Raw genomic sequence first — 25,535 nt, forward strand, 5'->3', positions numbered from 1 at the left:
TCGCGGCGCGTCCTGTCGCCGACGGTCGTGTTGATCGGACGCCCCTTTTTTGACGGTTAATGATGAACACGCTCTGTCGCTATTCGTCCGTGTTTTTAGAAAATCTACTAAATGCGTATATGGCGGCAATTTCTTGTCCGGTAGGGTATGTTGCCATTTGCGAACAACGGCTGAGGGTAACTTCGACGTGACAAGCTTTATGAGAATGGCGTTTGACGTGACTGGGTCCCCGAGTCTTTCTAACGCTTGGAGATGTACTTTGACTGTCTCGATAAGATCGTCTATAGCTTCGGGTGTTTCTTTAGTTATTTTGGGATAGTCGAAAAGCAAATCCCAGTGACGCATGCAGATCTGACGGTGGCAGTCGAATTTTTCCCTAAGAGCGTCCATGGTGATTGCGTAATTTGCGTCGGTGATGGGTAATGACTGTATGCTTCGCACGGCCCAGCCAGTCAGGGCTGTTCGGAGATGATGAAATTTCTGAACCGGTGCTAAATTTTCATTTCTATCTATCGCTGATGAGAAGGCATCGTGAAACGACTGCCAATCTTCGAGGGCGCCATCAAATGTAGGTATGCGAACCTCCGGTAGTTTGAGCGACGCGGACTCGCGGCCGACGGCTGATTCGCCGCTTGTCGACTGTGACGGCGTACTTCGTCGTGTATTGATTAATTGTTTGGCTACTCGGCATTGCAGCCTTTCATATTCTTCCGCTAGCTCACTGCCGCGCGCGATCTCTCCCTCGTCTAAAGTTACGATCTGGTGTTGTAATGCACGGATTTCCTTCTCGAAGGTTTCTAGACGTTCTTTAATTTGAAGCAAGTCGATCTCGTCCGGACAGCCTGATTGTTCGATGTCTTCCAGTTTTTTTGCGAGGCGTGTAAACTGGGCGCTACAATAGCCCCGGCGACGACGCAAGTTGGCGAGCTCGTCTCCGGTTGCCATTATTTTTTTATGTAATTGATAGTGAAATCGTTTGGACTTACTTCTGTTGGCGATTGTCCACCTTGCGGTAGGAGGATGTGTGGTTGCGTTTCAACCACCGAATTATATCTCTTCAAAAGTGCCGACCCTTAACGTTACTGACCTCGCTGGGGTGGTAACGTTTCCGCTGCTGGTTGTGTTGGATTCACGTGGCACTGTATTGTAGTGGGTGTCACTGGCGTGCACTCTTCACTTGACACTGAATCCGGCTCGAAGGACTATGTAAAATTCGAGCTATCGCGGGGAGACGCGGTCGTTAGAATACGCGTCAACGAGAGTCGTAAATTCCCGTTACGATTAGAATAATCGACACCACGAATAGTTCGATCCCCGTATTTCGGTTAGGATAATCGGGGTGGTTGATGCGGTATAACACTGAGAGTCACAGAATTATAATAATGTATATTTCCAACACTTAGTCTACACGATTGAAAAGATATCAACAATTAACAACCTTATCGCACGCAGATAATATAGATGTATACAATATAGAGCAAGGCTCTTACAATTGAGCTTAGTCTCTTGGTGGACGTAGCACGATATGATACTTAATAGAATAAGCGAATGTTTGGCTCAATGTGTAACGTTCGACGCGTCACAAGGAACTGATGGACTTTGGATGATTTCTTTGTCTCATCTTTAAGACGACCCCCACTATACTTAGGTCACGCCACCGTTCGCGCCTATGATCACGTATGTCTGTTCTTGCGTGGAAAACGTAACGGACCAAATTCGACGTTTCGAGAACTCGCTGCTTGGCGACAGCTATGCGCTCGTCGATACATTGTATATGATCCGGCGGTCAGATAAGACGATCTGACTGAGACATTGTAGGGCCGCGAGTGACGGTTAGAAAATACAGCCTGTGTTAAGCCTCGTGGCGTAACAGTATATGATAGGGTCACATGACGTAACATTACTCATGGAAAACGAAAAAACATGGGAAGCTCTGAATACAAATAATAGAATATTATTACTATGAAATCCCAACCATGTCACATCCCTTCTGCATGGATTCTCAGTATACCGAGAAACTCATTGGGTGGCACGCATTACCAGAGCTTCAAGGATCGTTAAGGATTTCGTTTCAAACCATCCGATTTCCAGCAGCGTTGTACGGTGCAGCGATTTATTAATCGTAAACTATCCCATGGTTGGCTGAACCGCAATTAACCACGATGCCGTTTCCGCTTTTACATGATCACTTTTATCGTTAACGGTAGCGTCGCGATGAAGAAATAGAAGAAATCGTACGGATCAGACGACCCAACATCATAGTTGTGATGAACAGATTTACGTGTACTATTCCTAATTATTATCTATCCAATCGAAAGAATAGCTTAATTACAAAGGAACGCTGATGTAGGCATATCGCGTGGACGTGATCGAACGCAGGAATCATGGAGCGCTGCCGGAAATCGCGGCGGGATAGCGAATTAACGAGCTCTTTCAAACCATCTGCAACCGCGCGGCAACTATCACACACCCTAGGAAACGTGTTGTTTCACTATTTTGCTATCGTTTTGCAATGCGGATAACAGTACAAGATAGAAAACATCATTTGAATCATCATTGTGAATACCTGCACCATACCGTGCTGGTAACCAGCAAGAAAATTTAGAAAGGGAAAGATTTCTACAACCACGTGTTTCAGTTTTTGGAAATTGTGCGACTTACTCATGTTTTCAGGTGATTTTGTAGATATTTTGATATCTAGTAAAATCAAATTTTGACTATATTGGTGACATTATTAAGAAGCAGAAGAGATTAGAAAGGGCAGGTTTCTACGGCCGCGTTTCAATCCTCTATTATCGTAACACATGCCTTTTGTTTGATTTTCTAATAAAAAAAAGTAAAATTGTGTAGCAATGCGAGGCTTCGATACGAAACAAGGTTTAATTTAATTTAATAACCCCATTTTTAAATCTGAATCACGCTTTCAACGAACAACTACAGTTTTAATGTTTCAACGGGAATCCAAGCAATATAGGCCCGACACTTGTAACCTTAAGTATGAGTTCTAGAATATAAATATTATATGACTACGGTGGCGACGTGGATATAGTATACGGCTACAAATCCAAGGTACCCGAGTTCAAATCCTAATAGTAATTTACCTATTTTAGAGAATTCCAACTGATGGGCTTCGTCCGAGGCTGGAGGGGAAGACCTAACACCGACCAAAACAAATGAAGCCGTCAGCGGTCAAAGTCGGGCAGAAGATGTGCCACTCGAAGCTCATCGTCAACAGGCTGTGATAGCAGTTAGAATGCACTTCTAACTGCCATGTAATAGAATACAAATAGATCAGTAGTGAAATAACAATATTACTAACTATAGAATTAAGATACGTTTATACTAACCCCTCCCTCGGACAACAGCACTAACACCCGGAGAGTGGAACATAGACGTCCGCAAAATAACGCTGGCGTTGGTCGGGCCTCCAGGAAGCACAGAAGAAGGAATTCCGGTGTGGGGTTACTGTAAATAGCAGTAAGCACAGTCCTCTGGGTGGAATAGCCGTATACTATACACCAAGGGCCCGTACTTTCCTACCTAAGCCATCGAAGCGGCAGTACGGGCTCGCCGTAGTCTCTATTTTTGCCGTAGTTCCAATAATATTTCTTTTTTTTTACTAACATTTTACTTTGTGAGCGAAAGGAAAATAAGATTAGGTCTGAAGTAACTCGAAAGAGCACGGTTAAACAAAATGCATGGTACAAGGGAAAGAAGCGGAATTAATAATATGTATGTACTTGTTAAAGCATATTGATGAGAACTATAAGGTATAGCGGCACAGGGCCATAGAGAAATATCAAGGGTTGAAGCGCACGTGCTGGTCACACGGCCAAAGAAACGATGTCCGATACCATGATGTCATAATGAAAAAGAATCTGGGACTTTCCGAAGAGCGAAAGAACTTTCGGCAAGGAAGAACTACTCTACTCTGAAAGAGACTCTTTTTCGAGAACATCGGCACCATATAAAAAAGGGAAATGAAGAAAGCACGTGGCAGAGAATGCGAGGCTAGAGAGCAACACGCGCTACTAACATTAATAAACGCAATGTTAAATTGATACGCTGTATATGCCTTGGCACCCGTCACGTCTTACACCTCAAAGCGGAGTCAAACGCGGACACACTGCAGTTATGGCACAAGCGGCTTTGTCATCAAAACGTTAGACATGTTTGCGATTTTAAATAGAATTTGAATATAAAAGTTGTAGACGACATCTAGTGTGTCTTTTAGTAACGGGTTCATTCTTGAGCGTAGACGCCATATTGGACCCGAGTAACCCTAGGGCCATAGAGGTTGGGGTACGCTCAACCAGCGCACAAGGTTCCCAGTACCTTACTATCTGGATTAGTTAAGCATGCAGGGGTTGTCACTTCTCTCAGGAAGAACGGGGCGCTTTCCGAACCGTACCGTCTCTCCAGGACGCTGTTCATCCGCCGCTGGCCATTCTGGGGAGACAACATCCCTTAAATCGGTCGTTTTGCCTGCACTTGCCCATCAACCACTGTCACCACGAGTCCAACTGAAATTAACTGAGCTGAGGGGTCGCAACTCCCTCCGGACCTTATACTCGATCCCCGTGGTACGATCTTTAGTGATTGGTGCGACTATCGAGTGGATGTACGGCCACGTCACTGCCGGTCGGCGACCTGCTAACCGAGCTCAACAGTTCCGGATGGGACTCACGCAAGCTGGGGCCTCAAGGCAACGGGCGTCGGTCAACGCCGATAGTCCGGTACCGAGACTTACCCCAGCGGTCCCACCCTTGGCTTCAGGATCGTGGGTGCGCTACTACCCAAGGCCACGTAGAGAGAGTGTAACCGTATTTAAAGGCCTCACACTCTCGGCGACCTTCCCTGCGGTGTACATAGGGAACTCACGTAAGCGGGACGCTTGTCCCGACGGTCCCCCCTGGCTGCGGGAACGTGGGTTTGCCAGCCCCCATAGACTCACATAAGCAAGTCTTCCCTGCGGGAAGTTGTAGACGTCAGAAACATTTCCTGTAAAGGTTGCGCGTATGGGAGACATCATAGTTCGAGCTTTCGCGAGGAAGTTAATTATCAGGTAATTCCAAGTCAGTCCGGGCAGGTTGATTCCAAAGTAACTCTACCGTTGTCATTAAAAAAACGGGGCCGACGAGACAGGGCAGTAAAATGCCGTATGAATTGTGGTATGGGAAAACCTTCAGGTATAGAAAATTTTAGAGTTTTCGGTTCTGAGTGCTTCGCACACATTCCTGCGAAGACGAGAAGAGAACTTGATAAAAAGGGGAGAAAAGGATATTTATTAGGCTATCTAGATGAGGGACAGGGGTTTCGCGTGCACGTGCCGAGTTGTAATCTTCAGCGGCGACGTAATATTTAAGCCCGTACTAGTATCGATGAAAGTTGTGAAAATAAGTTTGCCGAAGTATAAGTTAAGTATAAGTTCTAGAATATAAATATTATATAACTACAGTGGCGACGTGGATATTGTATACGGCTATAAATCCAAAGGACTCGTGTTCTAATCCTAGTCGTAATTTTCCTACTTTACACGATCCTTGCAGTTGGGCTTCATCCGCGACATGAAGGGAAAACCTAACTCCGATAAAAAGAAGCACACGTCAGCGACCAAAATTGTGCGGGAATGTACCCCGTAACAAGAAAAAATTGTGAAATATGGCAGAAGCATATGTACAGTTAATTAGAATATTAACAAAAGCGCTTCTAGACAATACTATTACATGTCAGTTAAAATTACACGATAATACAGCTTATAAACATGGAGAACGTGTGACGCGAACAATAACATCATATATGGAAAGCAGGACATCGATGTCCGCTAAATAACGCTGATGTGGGATCGGGATCCCTCCAGGAATTCCAGAAGAATGACGTGGAAATGAAGGATCACTGCGACTAGAGTGCGCGCACCACCTTCTGGGTGAAATAGCCGTATACGATGCGCCAAGGCCCAAAAATCGGTTCTTTGACAGAATTCCCTTGTAAGGGCTCAGTCGCGGTCTCTAATTTTGCCGTCGTTTCTGTTATATTTCTTTTTTTTTCTACTAAAGCTTAACTTTGTGAGCGATAGAAAAATACGATTAGATCGGAAGTGACTTAAAAAAGCAGGGATAAACACAAAGCGTTGCACAAAGGAAAGGAACGAAATTAATAGTTGATGTTACGGATTTGGAGTGGTCGTAAATTTATGACTCGGACAACACATCTGCCTTTTTTAGGAAAGCCCGAATTGCCCACCTCCAAAGGTGTAAGCCTTAGGATGCGGACCTGATTAAGAGCCTAATAAACAGCCTAAGTGTCTGATGGGTCAGGACTACAGTAAACATGCGATATCAATTAGCAATACCACAGTGTATGCGCCCACGAGTGTACACGATTAAACCATGGAAAACACGGGGACGGAAAGTTAGTATATAAGGACCAGACGAAGCTTCTGGAGGCAGTATTTTTTTATCAGAACGTCATACACTTCGAGTTACACTAAACCGTATTAACTAAACATAACATTATTCTGCATCTCAATGTGTTAATGATTCTCTTCGTGTGTACTAAAAAGTGCAAATAAGTAACCAAACCATACCACTACTAGACATCTTTAATTTGCTTCCACCTTGAGCGTTAATCTCGTTCAAAGTGTAGCGGCATCATAGGACCAGGCGGGTCGAGAGCGACTCATGTTGTTGTCTTGCCTCAGGACATTGACACAGCCTTGACGCATGAGGCGTAATGGTAAATAAACTCCGAATAAAGATGAATTCAAAATTTCCGACCCCGCTCCCCGACCAGTATAAATAAACGGACGCGATCGCGAGCGAGAGAGTTTTATACCGAGTATCTACGAATTAGCCATCAACAACTACGAGATTGACCGAGTTATCTGCGAGCAATCATACACTATCGTTGCGAATACCTTGAACGAGCATCGTTCAACAGTATTTATACTTATATTTATTTCATTTATACCAAATATATTTGACAGTTATTGTTATTCTATATTATTGCTCCACATCCAAACCAATCCAGCACAAAAGTTTGACATATCAATCGATCAGTTGCAACCTAACTGATCGCTACTTAGTTAAGACTTCGCAACAGTTATTTTGTTATAAATAATTTACCTAAATTACTTAGGCATAATTCAAAAAAACATTATAAAAATGTAATATTAAATATTTGACACCTAGAAAGTAGAGGAATCAATAAAAAAAATATAGAAATGCACTTTCGTATAAGTTCTTGTTCTAAAAATTTCAAAAATGCAGTGTTCAGTATTGATAAATTTTCTTACCAAATTATTGCAAGAAATTTTAGAGTAATATTAATAAAAACTAAATTTATCGAGCTTTCATCTATCATCTTATAAAATTGTTGATAATAAGCAGCATTCTTGATCATAGACAGATCGTAACGGTTACTTTCGCACGATCTTTGACGTAACACTAACGATTTAAATGTACTATTATTAATTATTAACTATCCAATCGAAAAAACTGCTTAATTACAAAGGGAAGTTGATGTAGGTATATGGTATGGGCGTGTTACACCGACATGATCGAACGCAGGAATACTGGAGCGCTGCCAGAAATCGCGGCGGGATAGCGAACTAACGAGCTCTTTCAAACCATCTGCAACCGCGCGGCAACTATCACGCACCCTAGGAAACGTGTTGTTTCACTATTTTGCTATCGTTTTGAGATGCGGATAACAGTACAAGATAGAAAACATCATTTGAATCATCATTGTGAATACCTGCACCATACCGTGCTGGTAACCAGCAGGAAAATTTGGAAAGGGAAAGATTTCTACAACCACGTGTTTCAGTTTTTGGAAATTGTGCGATTTACTCATGTTTTCAGGTGCTTTTGTAGATATTTTGATATCTAGTGAAATCAAATTTTGACTATATTGGTGACATTATTAACAAGCAGGAAAGATTAGAAAGGGCAGGATTCTACGGCCGCGTTTCAATCCTCGATTATCGTACGACAAGCTTTTTGTTTGATTTTCTAATAAAAAAAAGTAAAATTGTGTAGCAAAGAAAGGCTTCGATACAAAACAAGTTTTAATATAATTTAATAACCCCGTTTTTAAATCTGAATCACGCTTTCAACGGACAACTAGATTTCTAGTGTTTCAACGGGAATCCAAGCAATGTAGGCCCGACACTTGTAACCTTAAGTATGAGTTCTAGAATATAAATATTATATGACTACGGTGGCGACGTGGATACAGTATACGGCTACAAATCCAAGGTACCCGAGTTCAAATCCTAATAGTAATTTACCTATTTTAGAGAATTCCAACTGATAGGCTTCGTCCGAGGCTGGAGGGGAAGACCTAACACCGACCAAAACAAATGAAGCCGTCAGCGGTCAAAGTCGGGCAGAAGATGTGCCGCTCTCTACGCTCATCATAAACAGTCTGTGATAGCAGTTAGAACGCATCTCTAACTGCCACCAAATAGAATAGTAATAAGACTAACAAGAATATTAATACTGTTAACAATAGAATTTATGCCATACTAAAACTAACACCTCCCTTGGACAACAGGACTAAAAAGAAGAGAGTGGAACATAGACGTCCGCAAAATAACGCTGGCGTTGGTCGGGCCTCCAGGAAGCACAGAAGCAGGAATCGCGGTGATGGGTTACTGTAAATAGCGGTAAGCACAGTCCTCTGGGTGGAATAGCCGTATACTATGCACCAAGGGCCCGTACTTTCCTACCTAAGCCATCGAAGCGGCAGTACGGGCTCGCCGTAGTCTCTATTTTTGCCGTAGTTCCAATAATATTTCTTTTTTTTTACTAACATTTTACTTTGTTAGCGAAAGGAAAATAAGATTAGGTCTGAAGTAACTCGAAAGAGCACGGTTAAACAAAAAGCATGGTACAAAGGAGAGGCGAAATTAATAATATGTATGTGCTTGTTAAAGCATAGTGATGAAAACTAGAACGTATAAGGACACAGGGCCATAGAGAAATATCCAGGGTTGAAGCGCACGTGCTGGTCACATGGCCAGCGAAACGATGTCCCATACCATGATGTCATAAAGAAAAAGAACCCGGGACTTTACGAAGAGCGAAAGAACCTTCGGCAAGGAAAAACTACACCTCTACTCTGAAAGAGACTCTCTTCCGAGAACATCGGCACCATATAAAAAAGGAAAATGAAGAAAGCCCGTGGCAGAGAATGCGAGGCTAGAGAGCAACACGCGGTACTAACATTAATAAGCGCAATGTTAAATTGATACGCTGTATATGCCTTGGTACCCGTCACGTCTTACACCTCAAAGCGGAGTCAAACGCGGACACACTGCAGTTATGGCACCAGCGGCTTTGTCATCAAAACGTTAGACATGTTAGCGATTTTAAATAGAATTTGAATATAAAAGTTGTAGACGACATCTAGTGTGTCTTTTAGTAACGGGTTCATTCCTGAGCGTAGACGCCACATTGGACCCGAGCAACTCTAGGGCCATAGGGGTTGGGGTACGCCCAACCAGCGTACAAGGTTCCCAGTACCTTGCTACCTGGATTAGTTAAGCATGCAGGGGTTGTCCCTTCTTCCAGGTTGAACGGGGCGCTTTCCAAGCCATACCGTCTCTCCAGGACGCTGCTCACTCGCCGGTGGCCATTCTGGGGAGTCAACACCCCTTAAATCGGTCGTTTTATCTGCACTTGCCCATCAACCACTGTCACCACGAGTCCAACTGAAATTAACCGAGCTGAGGGGTCGCAACTCCCTCCGGGCCTTATACTCGATCCCCGTGGTACGATCTTTAGTGATTGGTGCGACTATCGAGTGGATGTACGGCCACGTCACTGCCGGTCGGCGACCTGCTAACCGAGCTCAACAGTTCCGGATGGGACTCACGTAAGCGGGGTCCTCAAGGCAACGGGCATCGGTCAACGCCGATAGACCGGTACCGGGACTTACCCCGACGGTCCCCCCTGGCTGCGGGAACGTGGGTTTGCAAGCCCCCATAGACTCACATAAGCAAGTCCTCCCTGCGGGAAGTTGTAAACGTCAGAAACATTTCCTGTGAAGGTTGCGCGTATGGAAGACATCATAGGTCGAGCTTTCGCGAGGTAGTTAATTATCAGGTAATTATATACAGGAATGTATGCGGATCTATGCAAGTCGAGAGATTAGGTAAGAAATCTCATATTCTTACGATTAATGGTGATTTTTCACAATTCACAAAGATTTACTTCTTACAACACTAGTCAAAAGTAATTGAAAAACTAAAAGCCTTTTGTCTAGAAATTGGAAATCAATTCAATTGTAAAATCAAAGAAATTCGTAGTGATAGAGGAGAAGAATTTGAAAATAAAAAAGTTGATAGATTTCTAAGATCCAAGGGGATTAAGGATACAATTAACGTCCCATACACTCTTGCACAAATTGGCGTCTCAGAGAGGGAGAATGGAATGGTAGTAGAACCGGGCAAGTCGATTCCAGAGTAACTCTACCGTTGTTTTTGTGGGCCGAAGCTATGAACACCGCAGTGCGTGTCATTAAAAAAACGGGGCCAACGAGATAGGTCAGTAAATTTCCGTATGAATTTTGGTATGGAAAAACCTTCAGGTATGGAAAATTTTAGAGTTCTCGGTTCCGAGTGCTTTGCTGTCATTCTTGCGGAGAGGAGAAGAGAACTTGATAAAAAGGCGAGAAAAGGATATTTATTAGGCTATCTAGATGAGGGCAAGGGTATCGCGTGTACGTGCCGAGTTGTAATATTCAGCGGAGACGTAATATTTAAGCCCGAACTAGTATCGATGAAAGTAGTTAAAATACGTTTACCGAAAGATGTTAAACGCGAAGATATGTATGCGCAGAGCGATGATGTACGTAGGTATGAAAGTGCAGGGAGTGAGCATGAAACCAGAGAACAGCCTCATAGAGCTGACGAGAATGTGAGACAATTGAGAGACAGCCGCGCGGTCAAACGAACCGATTCTTATGGTCGCCCCATAATGTACGTAGCGGGAAAAATTCCGGTGGTCTTTAACGAAACGAGGAGGTCCGAAAAGAAAGAGTTATGGAAAAAGGCTATGCGTGACGATATGGAATCGCACCATGAAAATAAGATATAAACTCTTGTAGAGAAGCCAAAAACTCAGAAGATATACATTGAAATGAGTTCGAACTATCAAGCTAAATTGAGAATTTCATCAAAGAAGTAAACATATCGACGTAAAACGTCATTTCTTGCGCAATTAGTACAATAAAGGCGAAATTAATGTAACGTATGTAAAAAGCAAAGAGCAACTAGCGACTATATTTACGAATATAGAATATGAAAAATATATTTCTACAACATATCCATCCACGCGTTCTATTTTATTCAGATAACCGCAACAGTTTCAACGGACAACAGGATTTTTATATTTTAGTAAAATTCCATGCGATGTAGGGCCGGCACTTCTAATATTTAAGCACGTATCGTGGATAGAAAGATCATATGACTACGATTGAGCTGTGGATAATGTAAATGACTACAAATCCAACATACGCGTTTTCATATCTTAGTCATAATTTTCCTAGTTTACACGACTTTTGCAGTTGTGCTTCAACCGCGATTTGAAGGGAAAACCTAACTCCGATCAAAAAAACCACAGGTCTGCGACCAAAATTGTGGGGGATGTACCCCGTAACAAGAAAAAATTGTGAAATATGGGACAAGCATATGTACAGTTAGTTAGAATATTAACAAAAGCGCTTCTAGACAATACTATTACATGTCAGTTAAAATTACACGATAAAACAGCTTATAAACGTGGAGAAAGTGTGACGCGAACAATAATATCATATATGCAAAGCAGGACATCGATGTCCGCTAAATAACGCTGATGTGGGATCGGGATCCCTCCAGGAATCCCAGAAGAAGGAGGTGGAAATGAAGGATCACTGCGACGCAGACTGCGCGCACCACCTTCTGGGTGAAATAGCCGTATATGTTGCGCCAGGGCCCAAACATCGGTACTTTGCGACGGGTTCCATTGTAAGGGCCCAGCCGTGGTCTCTAATTTTGCCGTAGTTCCTATCATATTTCTTTCTTTTTTACTAAAATTTAACTTAGTTAGCGATAGAAAAATAAAATTAGGTCGGAAGTGTTTCGAAAGAGCACATTTGAACAAAAAGCATGGTATAACGTAAAGGAGCAAAATTAATAATATATATGTACTTATTGATATAGCTATTGCATAATAACGAAAACTAGAAGGAAGAATCTTTTTATAGCGTCCAAAACTGCGACACGTTAAACCGTTATTAAAAATTTACCTTAATTGCAAAGGGGTAATGGGCACCAAGAAAGTAGAAGAATCAATCAAGAATATACAGAAATGCATCTTCGTACAATGTTCCTGTTGTAAAAATTTCAAAATAGCAGCATTCAATTTTGACAAATTTTATTACCAAATTTTTGTAAGAGATTTTAGAGTAATACTAATGTAAACTAAATTGATCGAGCTCTCATCTATGGTCTTGTTAAATTGTTTACAATAATTTTAATGGTTACTTTCACACAATCTTAGAAACTTGACTCGATGAATCGAAACTGCGGCTTTGGACGCGGAAAAGCGATTGACGCAAGTGTAACCCCGCTTCATTCAATTTGCCCGCGAACACGTTTTACCACGAATCCAGCTTCGTCACCGGACTGTGGCGGCTTTCTTGGTAGCAGAGTAGATAAACCACATGCAACACGCGGTCACATTGATGTTACACGACGATAAAGACAATGACCTGATTTACCGTCGATAGCAAAATTGGTGTCAATAGCAGCGTCGTGGGCCGCATCGTACACGAATCGGAAGTGGAGGTTACAACGGTGAAGCGCGTAGGCGCGATTGGCATATACATAAAGCTATGACAAGTGCATTGACCGTTATAGGTAGATAGGTACGTGATTTGTCTTCATAGTCGAGACAATTGTAACTAAAAGTTTTCATCGGATTTTTTAACGCGATATGTTCTATACTATTATAATGTCTGCAATGAACTTTATTGCACTATATGAAAGTATTGATCACAATCCATTTAGTTATTGGTATGAAAATTTGAATCCGGTGTACGGTATACGGTTTTATCGGTGTACACATTTATAAGAAATACCTAGTGAATTGACAATGTATCACAATTGTGGTGATAACAGATGTATCGAATTTATTCTTTCAATTTAATTATACATTTTTTAGATAGAATAAAGAATTGAAATGCATAATTTCAGAAATACGTACATTAGTTATTTATCTTCTGACAATAATACTTTTAATCGAGTATTGTGTGTCTGTTGTTATATTGTAATATTTAAAATTACCGTTATTGAAGATATCTCTATTAAAAATCGGAGAAAATGATTTTGACTACGGCGCACCTTTATGTACGTACGATGCAGAAAATAAAAGTTGACGTGGAAATATGCCACAACGAGGCGTTCATCATTCAAACGATACAAGTAAAATTTTCTCCAATTATATGCGTTTGAAGTGTGAAAATTACATGTTTATTTTGAAATCCAATTAAAAGACCTCAATCCCAGACATATCCTTCTGCAATTAAATAAATTAGAACTGATACGATCTGATATTAAATTCTTGCATATGATTCTCGATATAGCTAAAGTATTACCTCGATTGTTCTTCCTCACACAATATATAGAGAGTTAATAGATCTAAAGATCTGCAGACTATTAATTATACTTTTCCCTCATTTCATTCGATATATTATTAGATTCCCATCCAATTGAAATTTGTTATAAGACGTTGAATGGATTGAAAAATATTTGTAAATTTAGAATTATGATAAAGCAATAGGACAAAACGAGATGTCGATCGCATTCCAGGCTCGTACTGTTTGACGGTTATTATTTGAATAATTGAATTATTCCAGATTTCCGCTGTAGTACTAACACAGAATAAAAGTAAATACTTAATTGATTGACTAGAAACAACATAATTTGCATTCAAATAACTGCCGGTTGCAAATAACGTATTTCATAGCATGGATGCATGAAATTTAGACACACATTTTCTCAGAAATGTGTGTTATCATTGTACACGTACGATCATACATATTATGTAGCCTAAAAGCTGTGGCAGAAAGTAATCAAGCAAAATGAATGGTTCCGAATTTCAAATGGATTGCAATGTGAACACACATTTGCGAAAAACAGTTCACCGTTTCCAGCGTTAGAGAATAATTGTGAGGCGTGGCATTTCGGTATCGCGAGAATCGTCGTGAATGCCTATTTTCCATTCGACGACGCGATTCTCCTTCCCTTGTATTATGAAAAATATTTTCGCGGGTATGAAATCGACTCGGCGCAGCTCGAAGATAAATGAGAATCTGTCGTAGCTCGCGGATAAATTTCACTTTCGCGAAAAAGTCCCATGGAAAGATGGCCATGTTTGGGATAATCGATCGCGAGTCCCCACACGTCGTTGCTTTTCCCTTAGACCTCCACAAGATACCTGGAACCGGATTCGAACTTCGTAGATCGTTCCTATTCGCCCGATTCTCACCTATTACCGATCGCAACTTTCCACGAAAGCGTCAATTATCGCACGGCCATTCGTTCGTTCAATCGCTGTTATTGGTTCTCACAATTAAATTTGACCTGTAAAGGAAGAGTTCCGTGTTTTCAGCATCTTCCTAACGATCAGTAACTCGAACTTCCTGCTTCCTCATTCCTGTCTCGAGTGACGTACGTTATCGATACAGTTAACGTACATACTGCGTATGTTCATTGGCATAATATCGTTAGATTGAAAGACTTTCAGTTGAAATTTATTGAAATGATACGTTGCATGTCTGTTTAGCCGCTTTAGGTAAGATCTACTACGCGTTTGTCGCTGTTTGTGAATACTAGATGCCTATTGGTAATATAGATAAACGGTAAGATATAGAATCGGACGTTTCGGGTTTTAACGAAGGAAGTTTGAGTCAATTTTTCAACGAGTATCTTGTTTCAGAGATATATAAGCTCGTGTTTTTTTACTACTAATGTCGAATTTGTTATTGTAACTTGATTCGAGAATTACGTAACGAACGAAGAATCTGAACTAGTGAGTAAATATAGCTGTTATGATACATAACAAAGTGTTTCATAAGAAATAGATACGCACGACCCTTTCTCCAAAAAACATAATATTCACTATGTTCCGCGATGTGTTCGATACACAAACATAACAACTGACCTTGAATGGTCATCGAAGAATCTTAAAGTACATTCGTACGAAGTATAAATCGATCAAACCAAGATTTGCACTTATGCTTCCTCTTAGTCTGACTATTTATCATAGTTGCCAAATATTTCGACGAATCTAATAAACGTATTTATAAGGAACTAGATAACATGTATGTAATTATTCCTCCAGTGAAAAAGAATTCTCTGAAAGAAACTACGAACAAGCAATCTATATAAAATTCTACAGTATTTTTCAAATTCATTGCTTTCATTTTTGTTACTAATTCTGTTCGTTGCACTTAAATGCACGTATGTTAGTTAGGCAAATATTCCATTCGGAATCCACATGGAAGGACAAGCATCGTTCACGTGATCAATCTTCCTCGGTTCAAAGAACGAACGTATCCGACGATGCAAACGAATTTCACTCCTGGGAAACATTGTCTGCGAAAGTAGCGTGACAATCGATCGAACACAGAACGTAGGCTGCTCCGTTCCAGCATTTTCGTTTCATTGCGTTAATCATGCGATGGCCAGCTGGGCGGCCGAGAATCAAAATCGGGAATGAGATCGAAACGAACTGTCTGCTTCACATGCTGAACAGCTACGAAATAACGCGATCCTCCACAAATAATAATCATGTTTATGTATAATCGTATACGCGTATGTATGTATTTTGTATATCGCTATCACTATATGTATTCTGGAGGATATTTTACTTTTAAATTTCTCATAAACCTATAAACGTCTACAGTCTAACAACTACCAAATGAAAGAGAACACAAATTCACTTAAGCATGAGATGGAAATTTGTTCCTTGCATCGAGACAGAGAAATTAAAAACCATACGCTTCACATCATTAGAAAATTAAATTCTATTATGTACGTCCAATATCTCAGCGCCCTTATTCATGGTTTCTCTTCTCTATTACAACAGACAATACATATACATATATTAAGGAAAGGAAAGTCTCCTTCTGTTTCTCGAAACGACCGGAGAATTGAATATGAAAATATATTCAAAAGATGAAAGCAATTAATGAAAGAAGGAAGAAAGGCAAACAATCATATATTGCAGATTGATATACCTGATCTATAAGTATATGTAATAAAAATCTGGAAGCGTATACTTTAAATTATTTTACATGCTATTGTTACGTCCTGTGACCCCAGAATCTATCCTCATCCATCCTTCGGTCAAGATGGTCAACGACTTTTCAAACATACTCGGATCCGCAGTAATCTATTGCCGTCCTCAGATTTAGATTTTTACTTACGCTCCCTATTGCTCGTCATGGTAAGACACAGGATATGTGTCCTGTCCCATCCTTATCCACCAGTTCCTTTCTCATCTAATTGGCAGCAATGACCGTTGTCCTCGCTTGCTTAACGAAGATTGCAATAAACAAATCCGCTTGTCTCGTGCTGCAGAGGCAGACCCATCAATAGTTTCCCTTCTTGACATCACCGTCTTCGAACTTCACTTGTTAACAACTCTTGGATCAAAATGTACTTTCCAGTATTTAAAAGTTGTTGGATGTAAAGAGAGTGCGTCGATTATCGTATCGACACGAGATTTTATGATTCTCGTTGACGCGTTATACCGCGAACGCATCTTTTCGCAAATCACCGCCGAACAACCATAGTGACATTATTTATTTTTTTTATATAAATTTTCTAATAGTTCCTTCATTTTCCCTTTTCAGTCGCTCCTTAAAACTCCCGAATAAGTTCTTGCCATTCTTCATCAGGGTACCCATTATCTTATATTGAGAAGGAGTTTCTTGTTGCACGACATTTATGGAATCATGAACAATAGCCGTGTTCCTTTGTTTCAGCATCGTCATCTCGAAATCGTTTCTAGTACGTACAAGAATATCGCACCACGTGTCACCTAGCTCTACACCGAAAGCTGAAGTCGGTTCTTCGAATATCTGCAATTCTATGGTTCCCAAACATGTTTTTAACGTGTGCCTAGCTTCGACAATCGACATACCACACAGTCTACGTCCACAAGTCTCAACGATCTTGTCACCGATTCGAAACTCGTTTCGATTTGGCTGCCACTCCATTTATGCCCATCTTCGAAATCACGTAGAATGGTTGAACAGCTTCTTTTCTTTCTACGGAGACGCCATGGTTCTCAGATTTCTTCATTTTGCTTCTAGAATGGACATCCTCAGGATTTTCCGCTTCCGCATTCGATTACGATCTCTGTGGATTACCATATTGCAAGCTATTGACAATCGTTGAGTACATTTTCGTCACTGGTAGAGTTCGTTACTTACGGGTATGGTCCGTTCATCTTCGAAGTTTCCGCTCAAAGATACTAAGGAACCTCTCGACGTTTCACCGTCGCATCTTTCCGACGTACTGACTGCGTGATGAAGACTGAATACTCGCCTCTTGAAGCGCCTGGTCCTTATAGTCTAGCTCTCAGTCCAGGGGGTGTTTTTCTGTCCATATTTCCTTTGAGGAGGGAATCTATTCCTATCCAATCTGGTAACTATCTTATCGTCGTGGGTGTAACTCATCTGGTGTTTATGTTTAACTTTAGAGCGGACCCGTCGAGCACTCCGGGTGGCAGGCACCCTCTTGAGGCACTGTAAATATTACAACATGTGAGGTACAGTCAAAGATGAAATACACAAGTCCAGAAGCAGATATAACACAAGAGTCAACAACCACCACAACCCATTAGTCACCCAACTACTAGACACGACGGACCAGATCCGCAGACTAAAAAGAAAATACCCTCTAGATTAAATCCTTAGATTCTACTAGAACCAACAATATAAAACTATTATAATCCATGTCATTGTATCACGCCAAATTAAGGTACTGAAAATTCTCAACGAGAATTGATTGTAAATATTCTAATGAATAAAAAAAAAAAAAAAAAATGTGAGGTATGAATTTCCAACTTCCCCAAAAAGACAGATGTGCTGTTCGTACCGTAACGGAAGACCACTCAAAATCCCGAACAACCGATTCATCTAATAAATTTTTGTTTATGACGACCGTGTCCTCAAGACAAGAAGGATTCGTGGGAACTACAACTGCCGTACATTCTTTCCTACTTTCTTCGATTTCCTTTTTCGACTACGATCGAGCTTGCAAAGTCAAGCTGAGACTGACTTATTATTCCGTTCTTTGGACACCTTTTAATCGGACTTCATCGAATTTTGGGGCTTCAATTTTCACGTACCGATTCATTCCCGTTAAAGTCAACTCTCTACCGGTGTCTATCAACGCGATCAAATTGCAATCTCCGATCTTAACGTCTCTATAACGCTTTTCTGTAACGACTGCGACACACCACATGCATTCTTAGAGGACTTACATTGTTAAATTGTGATGCGACGTGTCCGTATTCGTGGCATTTTTGCTTGGCAACTTTGCTTTCGTTGGGCAGTTCGCACTTAGGTGATTTTTGTTTCTGCGTAGATAGCTCCGTCGCGTCTCGTCCTCTTGGATTTTTCTTCGACCAGTTTGCCTTTCGTCTTCGCGTTTTCCTTCATGTTCACGTACGTAGCGAACTTTTTTTTTAATTTGCGAATATCCTTGGCGCCGTACAGTATGATGTTGTTAGTCTGCTCGCGAATTCCGTCGATAATATACTGTATTACGACCAAACTCTTCATACTAGCTATCTTCGTTATGCCGAACATTTTGTAAACATACCCGTAGTATGTCTGAGTTTGCTTCTTTGTTCAACGGGACAGCTCCTTATGCACCTTGTTCGTGTCTCCTTTTTTTTTCTAATGTGTGACGACTACCTTCTGTCTGCAATTAGTCGCAACTTACTCGTAACTGACTATTCTCTCCACCAAAACGTCCTTTTATACCACGGTTTTCGGTTCCCCTACCATGCACATGTATCTTACAGCTGCTGGTGACCCAAGATGGTCAGGTCCACCATTTTCGATTGCCTATTCTTCTAAACGGATGCGGCCATGTTGTTGACCCACTTAGCCCATTGGAATGTCCCATCCTACCTGGCCCGTTACGGACCTTTCATTTCTTCACTACCTGTAGTTCGTCGGAATTTTCCCAACGGTTTTTTCAGGATATTACAATATATAAAAGTCTGCGGTATACAATGACGCTTTGCTTTTTATTGAAGTAGACGGCACTTTTAGAAAAACTCTACATCAGCACTATTGTGTAGTTCTCCTGGCCTTCGAAGCCATTAAGTGTTATCTAACACTAAATCAATAAGAAGGGTCTTTCAGTCTCATAGCCTTTTCAGGAACATGCCTTGCATACATTGGTGTTAGGTTATGGTTAGGTTAGTGCAGAGGGCATAGACAGGCCAGTTTCCGTAATTATATAAATATACATAGGCCCATGGCTTCGGAGCTATGTTGTAATGTAACGCTGCCAGAGTGCGCATCTGGAGTAGCATACACTGTACTTATACTATTCCAACACTTATAATCTGATATATTTCTATTCCGCACACACCCACGTGTTCCTCTATCAGATAATCACAACACTTTTAAATATCTCTGATATTTTGCCCACCTGAAAGTTGGGAATAACTGACATCCACTTGAATTCGCGATGCCGCGTTTCATCTTTTGCAACAACAGCACTGACGTTGATGCAACGAAAAATCGGGAAAGAGCAAATTCGAGTAACTGTAGGTACATATCTCAGAGGAGACAATATTTAGGGAGACTGATGATAACGGACGGTACTGAACGGAACTCGGACTCACGATGGCCTACTTGTCACGTCGATGACACTGATTACACCGAAACCGGGTTAAGGCGTACGTGCTGGAGCATTGCACTTTGCTATAATGGACTGACAGTGTACAGCGAACAAACTGAAACGCAAAGTGCAATTCATTGCAATAGTAAAACTGAACTAGTTTGTGGACGAATATGAGAAAAATGTAGAAATTAATTCTGTACACGCGTACAAATCGTTTCGTTACCTTGATATTAAATCCAGGCAGGAATAAGCGCATCAATGTTCAGAGATCGTCGTTTATTTCACTTTTTCTTGCTTCAGATGGTATTACATATAGATAGCTTAGCGACATATATTGGCAGGAAATTTTTGGTTGTATGTATGGTGTCACCTACGCTTGATCGATAAACGCCATGTACCTAAGCTTATGATCCATTCTCTTAAAATTACGTTTGTAACTTGTATTTCTAAAATATGTGTGCACGTAAAAATACAGATGAAAAAGTTATTCCGTATATAACAGCATAATTACTATGAATATTCTAGCGTCGTGGAAAGATCATCCAAAAAAGTCAGGACGAAATATTTACAATGTTACGAGAAAGCCTAAGTACGGACTGGCTGAAAGGGGCCGTAAACTTCCACGGGCCATGGGGCCCATCAATATGCTTCAGGTCATTCGGTCAAATAGTTACATGGAAGAAGGCCTACGAGACCATGATCACGGACAGTTACGGAACACGTGCGTGATGGACGTATGAAAAGATGACAAAGGGATAATTGAATGAGAAATTCCATTAATCGTCAGTTGTTAATCGAGAGTCTCGTTGCCAGGAGTTTATTAGTTGCGAGTTTCTTAATTAGGAGCTAGCGAGTTGTTATGACTCGTTAATTGATCGTTGTGAGTTGTGAGTTATCAATTTAGTTGTCTTAGTTATATCACATTACTGCATTAAATTCAAATTAAATAGCCGTCGTTTCCTGTTTAACCACAGTAAATAAATCCAACTATCAATATACTTATCATACAAAATAGAGATCATTAGTAATCCTGATTTCTAGAATTCTGATTTCTATAATTCCGACTTCTATTGTGGCGGCACTCGACAAATCAAATGCCGCCACTCGACACTGACTGTAGTCGGACGACGGCAGCGCAGTGGTTAGCGCCTTAGGTTACGAACGTTCGAAACCCGGGTTCTTCGAATTCCAGTGACTGGAGTCCGATTTTTCTTCCACGCGTCAAAAATAGAAGAATAATAGCCAGCATCTATAGCCAGTAACACAACAACTATCACGGACAAATACCACCTCACTATAATTCTGATTTTTATAATCCTGGTAATTCTATCATATTGAAAATAAAAATATATTTAACCTATTTTTAGTAGTTTAAGCGCTGCATTGCATGACGTAAGATTTTTTAGGAAACGTCACATTGCTTTGTTTCGATTTCTCCCCGACCAGAATTAGCTAATTTCGTGTGTCTAAAATTTCCACACACCAATTCAGAAAACGCGGTTCACAACGTCAAAGAATAACAACTTACCGCTATATTCCATGCAAGGACAGACAATCAGACTAAAAATTACTCCGTTGAACACATATCAGCAAACAACTATTAAACAATGATTCAAGAAGAAAGATAAAGCAAAGAAAATACTTACTATATTTTGGTAGGACGATATCCTATTACGATTTAGTTTCTTTTCTCATCGCGAAGTCCGCCGTATATTTTAGCAGAGGAACAGGTCACTGTTATCGTTGTAACAATTATTCGTAATGCGCGCAGCGAGGTTCGTGTCAGAAGGAATCTTTAAAATTGTGCGAGTTAGGGGCAAGGTAGCGATGACGAGGAAAAAGAACATTAAACCAATGCGTTTTCACGCTCGTTCGCAGGAAGGTCCGTACGTGTAACTGCCTGTATACGCGACTGCTACGACTGAAACTGGAATACCTTCTAAATATTCAGAAGACGCAGCTTCTGGAATGTTGTTCTCGTTATCAGTGAAAGTTGCACGCTATAAATAATATGTATGCGAATGGTGTACGGGTATAACCCGTCAGCAAAGACACCTGAAGAATATCAGGTGATATAGCTGCTTTTGTAAAGGGAACATCGTTTTTGGAGGAAGCAAACGATTTTGTATCGAAGCATGATAGAACAGAATTTACTTGTTAAAATATACATTGTCACGTATTGCGGTCCGCACGAGCCGTAACGCGAGCCGCCAAAGGAATACGTCATTATTCGCGAACTACGCGAGTCACAACTGTCGGGAAATGGAATTAAAGACACAAAATTTAAAGGAAATAAGAAATATGACGCATACAATTGTTTTAATATTACAATAAATTTATAAACAAATACACATTATTATCGAACAAAATTAAAATCTAACTAGGAATATCGAAATCATAACATCATATTGCTAGATAATAAAGTGATTGAAGTTTTTTTAATTCGAAGATAATTTCGCTTTTAAACGCAACCTGTGGAAACACTTGACGTTTACTTATGTTTCAAACATTTCGTCATAGAAAATTACAAGATAAATAGTGAAAACAGAGATTAGCAAATTTATTGGAACTAAGAAATTACGTACTTAATTGATAATTCTATAAATACTATAACCATTCCAGCAAAGTTAATTATAATTAGACTGTTTCTTTAATAAATGCAATATTCCTGACATGTCACTTCTACAAAACAATACGATACATCGCAAAAAAGTATCGAGTGTTTTACTAAGTTCAATGATTATGAACTAATGCTATAATGGACGAAGTCTTAACGACTAGTGAGCTTGTCATATATTTCAGTAAAATTAAGTTTATGGAGCAATACTATAACGAAACATTTAACATAAAAATATTTATATACATATTGCTTAAAATATTTATTTATATTGAATCAGATCTGTATCGCGACGGCACTAATCAGTCGATTTCATATTTCGGTTAAGATAATAGGAGTGGTTTGAATGATCGTAACACTAAATTAGCAGTTTAAATATACTGTTTATTTCCAACAACTTTCGAGACTTGAGTGTCTGCGCGTAGTGCTGCGAGAAAAATTGAGAAGCGTTTAGAGCCAATAATTGCACGCAAATTAAGGTTTCTTGGATTCGATGAGTTAGTAGCATCTTAAGGTCTTCCGATCGTAATGTCCGGTGATGCTGAGGTCTATGAAGAAAGCTAGTGATGGGTGCTGTCCGCCCTCCACTAACGGTTGCTCGTGGATAGAATTCCTCCTCGAATATCCAACACGAGAAAACTCGCTTTTCCCATGTTTTACCGCAATGAACAATAATCTCAAGGTGTGTTTCGACTTGAAACATGCATTATATAAATTAAGGACCTCGATAATAAGTAAAAATCCAAATCTCAGAACGGTAATTATCAATTCCTTAGCATTATTGCGGGCCCGAACAAGTACATTTGAGCACCTGTTCACCATCCTGACTGCGGAATGCATTATATTATATGATAGGGTCACATGACGTAACATTACTCATGGAAAACGAAAAATCATGGGAAGCTCTGAATACAGGACGCAAATAATAGAATATTATTACTATGAAATCCCAACCATGTCACATCCCTTCTGCATCGATTCTCAACATACCGAAAATCTCATTGGGTGGCACGCATTACCAGAGCTTCAAGGATCGTTAAGGATTTCGTTTCAAACCATCCAATTTCCAGCAGCGTTGTACGGTGCAGCGATTTATTAATCGTAAACTATCCCATGGTTGGCTGAACCGCAATTAACCACGATACCGTTTCCGCTTTTACATGATCAATTTTATCGTTAACGGTAACGTCGTGATGAAGAAATAGAAGAAATCGAACGGATCAGACGACCCAACATCATAGTTGTGATGAACAGATTTACGTGTACTATTTCTAATTATTATCTATCCAATCGAAAGAATAGCTTAATTACAAAGGAACGCTGATGTAGGCATATCGCGTGGACGTGATCGAACGCAGGAATCATGGAGCGCTGCCGGAAATCGCGGCGGGATAGCGAATTAACGAGCTCTTTCAAACCATCTGCAACCGCGCGGCAACTATCACACACTCTAGGAAACGTATTGTTTCACTATTTTGCTATCGTTTTGCGATGCAGATAACAGTGCAAGATAGAAAACATCATTTGAATCATCATTGTGAATACCTGCACCATACCGTGCTGGTAACCAGCAGGAAAATTTGGAAAGGGAAAGATTTCTACAACCACGTGTTTCAGTTTTTGGAAATTGTGCGACTTACTCATGTTTTCAGGTGCTTTAGTAGATATTTTGATATCTAGTGAAATCAAATTTTGACTATATTGGTGACATTATTAACAAGCAGGAAAGATTAGAAAGGGCAGGATTCTACGGCCGCGTTTCAATCCTCGATTATCGTAAGACATGCTTTTTGTCTGATTTTCTAATAAAAAAAAGTAAAATTGTATAGCAATGCGAGGCTTCGATACGAAACAAGGTTTAATTTAATTTAATAACCCCATTTTTAAATCTGAATCACGCTTTCAACGAACAACTACAGTTTTAATGTTTCAACGGGAATCCAAGCAATGTAGACCAGACACTTGTAACCTTAAGTATGAGTACTAGAATATAAATATTATATGACTACGGAGGCAACGTGCATATAGTATAAGGCTACAAATCGAAGGTACCCGTGTTCAAATGCTAATTGTAATTTTCTTGGTTTACAGAATTCCAACTAATGGGCTTCGTCCGAGGCTGGAGGGGAAGGCCTAACACCGACGAAAACAATGAAGCCGTCAGCGGTCAAAGTCGGGCAGAAGATGTGCCACTCGAAGCTCATCGTCAACAAGCTGTGATAGCAGTTAGAATGCACTTCTAACTGCCATGTAATAGAATACAAATAGAAATTAGTCAATTAACAATATTACTAACCATGGAATTAAGATACATTTATACTAACCCCTCCCTCGGACAACAGCACTAACACCCGGAGAGTGGAACATAGACGTCCGCAAAATAACGCTGGCGTTGGTCTGGCCTCCAGGAAGCACAGAAGAAGGAATTCCGGTGTCGGGTTACTGTAAATAACGGTAAGCACAGTCCTCTGGGTGGAATAGCCGTATACTATGCACCAAGGGCCCGTACTTTCCTACCTAAGCCATCGAAGCGGCAGTACAGGCCCGCCGTAGTCTCTAATTTTGCCGTAGTACCTATAATACTTCTTTTTTTTTACTAAAATTTTACTTTGTGAGCGAAAGGAAAATAAGATTAGGTCTGAAGTAACTCGAAAGAGGACGGTTAGACAAAAAGCATGGTACAAAGGAAAGAAGCGGAATTAATAATATGTATGTAACTATTAATACAGCTGTTGCATAATGACAAAAACTAGAAGGGAAAGTCATTTATAACATTTTGACTTTATTGGTGGCATTATTACCAAGCAGGGAAGATTAGGAAGGGCAGGTTTCTACGATCGCGTTTCAATCCTCGAATATCGAACATCATGCCTTTAGTTTTATTTTGTAATAAAAAAAGAAAATCTGTGTATTGTAAAGGGTAGCTTCGATATGAAAAAAGTTTTAATCCAGTTGCATCACCGAATTTTTAAGTCTGAAGCACACTTTTGTTAGAAC

At 40.4% G+C, this 25,535-nt stretch overlaps 2 long non-coding RNA genes across 2 annotated transcripts; both read right to left on the reverse strand.

Moving 5' to 3' along the window:
* Nucleotides 1-1,806: 1,806 nt before the first annotated feature.
* On the reverse strand, nucleotides 1,807-20,027 carry LOC110119338. The gene is made up of 4 exons (XR_007224297.1): nucleotides 18,543-20,027; nucleotides 17,488-17,802; nucleotides 16,477-17,413; nucleotides 1,807-1,933 (listed from the first exon to the last, which is right to left on the reverse strand). It is a non-coding gene; the product is annotated as an uncharacterized LOC110119338 (long non-coding RNA).
* On the reverse strand, nucleotides 2,321-8,383 carry LOC125385238. Its single transcript, XR_007224296.1, has 2 exons — nucleotides 8,291-8,383; nucleotides 2,321-3,465 (listed from the first exon to the last, which is right to left on the reverse strand). It is a non-coding gene; the product is annotated as an uncharacterized LOC125385238 (long non-coding RNA).
* Nucleotides 20,028-25,535: the final 5,508 nt, after the last annotated feature.

Source organism: Bombus terrestris, chromosome 6, assembly GCF_910591885.1.
Source record: "Bombus terrestris chromosome 6, iyBomTerr1.2, whole genome shotgun sequence".
NCBI lineage: Eukaryota > Metazoa > Arthropoda > Insecta > Hymenoptera > Apidae > Bombus > Bombus terrestris.